Below are 5,960 nucleotides of genomic sequence, written 5' to 3' on the forward strand. Positions count from 1 at the left end.
GTGTGTAACACTGTGTGTATGTGTGCCTGCATGTGTGCATGTTCACATGCATGTGGAGGCCAGAAGTTGACACTGGGCATCTTTCTTAATTGCTATTCACTGTATATACTGACATGGGGTCTCTCACTTGAAGCCAGGGCTAACCAGTCCAGCTAGTCTACCTAGCCAGCTTCTTCCAAGGATGCCCAGCCTCTGCTTCTTGAATGCTAGTGCTGCAGTTATAGGCAGGGAGGCAGGCACATCATGGAACATTTATTGACTGCTGGGCATCAGAATGCTGATGGCTACATGTACACAGCAAGTGCACCAACCACTTAGCTAACTGCAAGGAAATTTATTTTTGGACAAAAATGGAGTGAATGGGGAGATGTAAGGCATTAGACATATTAGCTTCTGCGTCCCAGCCAAGGTACTTGCCCAATTCCAGGAAAAGCCTCTTATCTTTTCTTTCTGTCTTCTCACCCCTTCCCACTCTAGCCCTTTCCCTTTCTGCTTCTATTGCTATCTGAAAATATCATGTACATGTTCTTTTCTTCACTGAAGTGAGAGAACAAACTTCCTTGTTACATAGCTCTCATGAATTGTTCTATTCTTGGTTAAATGTTTTCCCATCTTCTCACCCTGGTTGGAAACAGAATGTTACACTTATCTGGGAGAGGTACATATTAAGGAGAATGTGGCTGTTCTTGGCTGCTGTTAAGTGTTAAGTGTTGAGAACACTTCAAACAATATGGGTATCTAGAAAATAACCCAATTTAAAAATGGGGTACAGGCCTAAACAGAGAATTCAAAAGAGGAAAAACTTTCCTTTGTGAAACACTTAAAGAAATGTTCAACATACTTAGCCGTCAGGGAAATGTAGGTCAAAACTACTTTGAGATTCCATTTTATATCTATCAGAATGGCTAAAATCACAAGTGATAGCTTATGCTGGTGATGACAGGCAACACTCATTCATTGTTGGTCAGAGTGCAAAGTTGTACAGCCACTCCAGATATCAGTGTGGTGGTTCTTCAGGAGGATGGGGATTGATCTACCTAAAGATCCAACTATACTATTCTTGAGCATATATCTAAAGGATTCTATATGCTGTACAGAGACACTTGCTCAACCAAGTTCATTGCTGCTTATAATAGCCAAAAATGCAAAGCTACTTCTCCGCCAATACATGAATAGATAAAGAAGGTGTCATCCCTTTACACAGTGAAGGATTCACACAACCATTAAAAAATGAGATCATGAAAATTTCAGGTAAATGGATGGAACTAGAAAAAATTTATCTTTAGTGATATAATGACTGACATTTTATGTCAACTTGACATGAGCCAGAGTCATCAGAGAGAAAAAGTGCCTCCATGAGATCCAGCTGTAAGACATTTTCTCAATTAATGATCAATGGGGGAGGGTCCAGCCCATGGTGGATGGGGCCATCTCTGCACTGGTGGTCCTGGGTTCTATAAAAAAGCAGCTGAGAAAGCCAGGCAAAGCAAGCCAGTAAGCAGCACTCCTCCATGGCCTCTGCATCAGCTCCTGATTCCAGATTCCTGCCATTTTTGAGTTCCTGTACAAATCCTTTCCTCTACAACTTGCTTTTGGTCATAGTGCTTTGTTGTAGCAATAGAAACCTTAACTAAGATTGCGAGGGATCATCAATCTAGAAAGACAGAATGTGTGTGTGTGTGTGTGTGTGTGTGTGTGTGTGTGTGTGTGTGTGTGTGTACACATACTTATATATGCATGTATAGTGATATGTATATCTGGTTTTAAATGAAATGTGTAATAAAGCCTTTGTGTCTGGCTTTGAGAGTAATGTTTCAGCATACCCTTTGCCATGTTTGGGTCAACCAGCAGAGGCTGAGAAATTATTAGGAGACGGTTAAAACCTTTAAGAAATGTTCTCTCTCGGGAAGGTCTGGTCTTGGTGCTATGTGAGAGCTTGAAGCTACACTAATCTTGGTACTAAGACACTGGAGTTCTTACTTTTGATCATGGTTAAGAGGGACTGAGATTTGCATATCTGCTCTCATGAACACCAAAGAGCAATATAGCTTTGGTAGCTAGAAATTTTCCCAGCCCCAATTAACCTTGTAAGGTGTTTGAATAAAGTAACTAGTATGGGCTGGCTAGGTGTCAGTCTTCCCCATGAGGCTGTACCTCTCTGTTCCTTCAGAAAATGAAGGCTTAGCATCTTGGTGAGTGTGATGGTTTGTATATGCTTGGCCCAGGTAGTAGCAACATTAGGAGGTGTGGCCTTGATGGAGTAGGTGTGTCACTGTGGGCATGGACTTTAAGACTCTCATCCTAGATACCTTTGAACAAGAGTTAGAACCCTCAGCCCCTCCAGCCTCATATCTTCCTGGATGCAGCCATGCTCCCATTGATGATAATAGGCCAGCCCCAATTAAATATTGTCCTTTATGAGTTACTATGGCCATGATGCCTCTTCACAGCAATGAAACCCTAACAATGACAGTGAGCTTCTCTTTCTATTGCATCAATCAGTGTGCATATTAGCTTTTAAGTCAGTGAAAACCAAGATACAATCAATATAACCACATTGGTTAGATGTAGGGCAATGGAATGGGATAACAGATAGATTATCCAAGGAAATGGAAATAGAACAGATAATTGTGGTTGGACAAATGGCAGGGAGTGGAATGAGATGGTCAAGTTGGGGAAGAAAGAGGTTCTCACCCTCTTGAACAAGGGAAGGAATATAGGGAGAGACATAAAATTAAGATCCATTTGAAAGGTAGTATGGAAACCTAATATAGTAGAAGCTTCCTAAAATATATACAAATGTGAAGATTGTGTAAATAAAATCACCAAATAATGGGGGAGAACAATCCTGGATAACTCTTGTTGCCAAATGAAATTTCCAGTACCAGAAATGCGTTACACCTAACTGAGTTGTTAGTCAAAGGAGTTCCATGAGAATCCCTAAACAACCCAGGCTCTTGCTAAGCCTATGGTTTTTTTGCCCACAAACTAATAAGAAGGTCCCATTGCTAAAGGCAAGACCTATACTACTCATTGAACATGGAGAAGCCAATTTGGTTCCTATATAAAGCCTTCACCTCTTCCTGCTAGCATCTTTGGTATAGAAAGTACCCTGAACTCCACCAAAGGAAAAAGGTAAATACGAACCCAGCTGCAAACCTTTAGCTCTAGAATCCTGACTGGGAGACATCGTAATGCAATGGTGGCACGATGCTTATGGGAGTAACCAGCCAAAGTATGATCTGACTTAAGGTCCACTCACAAGATGGAACTGATACCTGATGCTGCTTGGGTGAACAAGAGCTTGAGACTAGATAGTTCGGGGATCTAGGGTAAAACAAAATGCTTCAATTTTACTAAAGTAACAGCAATAAAATTATCCCTGATGACATTCCGCTATACTCAGATATCAATGACCTGCTCAGCCAGCATCAGAGACTCTTCCACCTGCAGTAGATGGGAACAAATACAGAAACCCACAGTCAGAAAATGTGCAGAGAGTGAGCAATCTCAAAAGCACTGTGCCCTAAACAGGACGAGGCCTCAGGGCTCAGTGAAGAAGGCAGAAGAGGAGGCAGGAAAAGTGCACGAACCTGAGTGACAGGTGACATCAGTGAAACCATGACTGCCAGACACAACAGACAAACATGAACTCATGGAGACTGGTCTGCACCTGATAAGGTCCTAGAGCCAAAAGACGAAGTGGACACCTGGCTTCATCCTAACCTGGAAGTAGTTACCTAATTGATAACCACTAGCAAATGGAAACTTAGTTTTCTACAAGGAAGTCTCACTGGGGAAACCAACTATTCTTAAGGGTAGACCACATGTCATCCAGTAGACGGTCAACAGAGAACTAACTCAGCAGTGTCTTGGAAAGTTCTTAGTCTCATAATATCATATCAGGACTGCTGCTTTCCCTTCTCCTTCTCCTTCTCCTTCTTCTCCTCCTTCCTTCTCCCTTCTTCTTCCTCCTCCTCTCCTTCCTCCTCCTCTACTTCTTCTTCCTCCTCCTCTCCTTCCTCTTCCCCCTCTACTTCTTCTTCCTCTTCTCCTTCCTCTTCTTTTTCATTTAAATTTTATATTTTTATTTTTCTCTCTCTCTTTTTAATCCTATCCTTGCAGATATTATGGCTTTTGGTTTTGAATTTTTTTTGGTTTTTTTGATACAGGGTTTCTCTGTATAGCCCTGGTTGTGCTGGTTCTCACTCTGTAGACCAGGCTGGCCTTGAACTCAGAAATCTGCCTGCCCCTGCCTCCCAAGCACTGGGATTAAAGGCATGTACTACCACCACCCAGCTTGGTTTTGAATTTTTATGGGATTCCTGAAGGTATGAATGAATGGGTCTCTGTAGCTATGTATATCTGTCTCTTGTGCCTATTGTCAGATTATTTTCCTTTCGTTTATTTGTTTTGCCCAATTCTAATGCACTTGTTTTTGTTTTATCTTTATTATTATCCTCTAGAATCCTGTTTGTTTCTAATGAGAGACAGAAAGGGGATGGCCAGGAGGAGTAGGGGGAAGGGAAATCATCATGATATATGAAAAATTTATTTCTACTACAAAAAAATTATTGCTGTGTCACTTAGAAAATCAAATCCTTTCTCAGCCTGTTTATCCTTTGAGTAGAGGAAGGCTACCGATTTGTTTGAGTTAATTTTATATTCAGCCACTTTGCTGAAGTTGTTTATCAGGTTTAGGAGTTCTCTGGTGGAATTTTTGGGGTCACTTAAGTATACTATCATATTATCTGTGGATAATGACATTTTGACTTCTTCCTTTCCAATTTGTATCCCTTTGACCTTCTTTTGTTGTCATCTAATTGCCTTAACTAGAACTTCAAATACTATATTGAAAAGATAGGGAGAGAATGGGCAGCCTTGTCTAGTCCCTGATTTTAGTAGGATTGCTTCAAGTTTCTCTCCATTCAGTTTGATGTTGGCTACTGGTTTGCTGTATATTGCTTATACTATGTTCAGGTATGGGCCTTGAATTCCTGACCTTTCCAAGACTTTTAACATGAAGGGGTGCTGAATTTTGTCAAATGCTTTTACAGCATCTAAGGAAATGATCATGTGGTTTTTTTTCTTTGAGTTTGTTTATGTAATGGATTACATTGATGGATTTATGTATATTGAACCATCCTTGCATCCCTGGGATGAAGCCTACTTGATCATGGTGAATGATCATTTTGATATGTTCTTGGAATTGGTTGGCAAGAATTTTATTATTTTTACATCACTCCTGGGCATATACCTAGAAGATGCTCCAACATGTAATAAAGACACATGCTCCACTATGTTCATAGCAGCCTTATTTATAATAGCCAGGAGCTGGAAAGAACCCAGATGTCCTTCAATAGAGGAATGGATACAGAAAATGTGGTAGGTATATTTATATAAGGAGTACTATGCATCTATTAAAAAAATGATGAATTCATGAAATTCTTAGGCAAATGGATAGAACTATCATAAAATATCATCCTGAGTGAGGTGACCCAATTGCAAAAGAAAGCACATGGTATGCACTCATTGATAAGTGGATATTAGCCCAAAAGCTCCAAATAACCAGGATAAATTCACAGATCACATGAAGCTCAATGAGAAGGAAGGCCAAAGTGTGGGTGCTTTGGTCTTTCCTAGAAGGAGAACAAAATACTCACAGGAGCAAATATCGAGATACAGTGCAGAGTAGAGACTAAAGAAAAGGCCACCCAAAGACTGTACCACCAGGGGGTTCGTCCCATATTCAGTTACCAAACCCAGACAATATTGTGGATGCCAAGAAGTGCCTGCTGAAAGGAGCCTGATATGGCTGTCTCCTGAGAAGCCCCACCAGAACTGTACAAATACAGAGGCAGATGTTAGCAGCCAACCATTGGACTAAGCACGGGGTCCCTAATAGAGGACTTAGAGAAAGGACTGAAGAAGTTGAAGGGGTTTGCAACACCACTGGGAGA

This window comes from Mastomys coucha, unplaced genomic scaffold, assembly GCF_008632895.1.
Source record: "Mastomys coucha isolate ucsf_1 unplaced genomic scaffold, UCSF_Mcou_1 pScaffold2, whole genome shotgun sequence".
Lineage (NCBI taxonomy): Eukaryota > Metazoa > Chordata > Mammalia > Rodentia > Muridae > Mastomys > Mastomys coucha.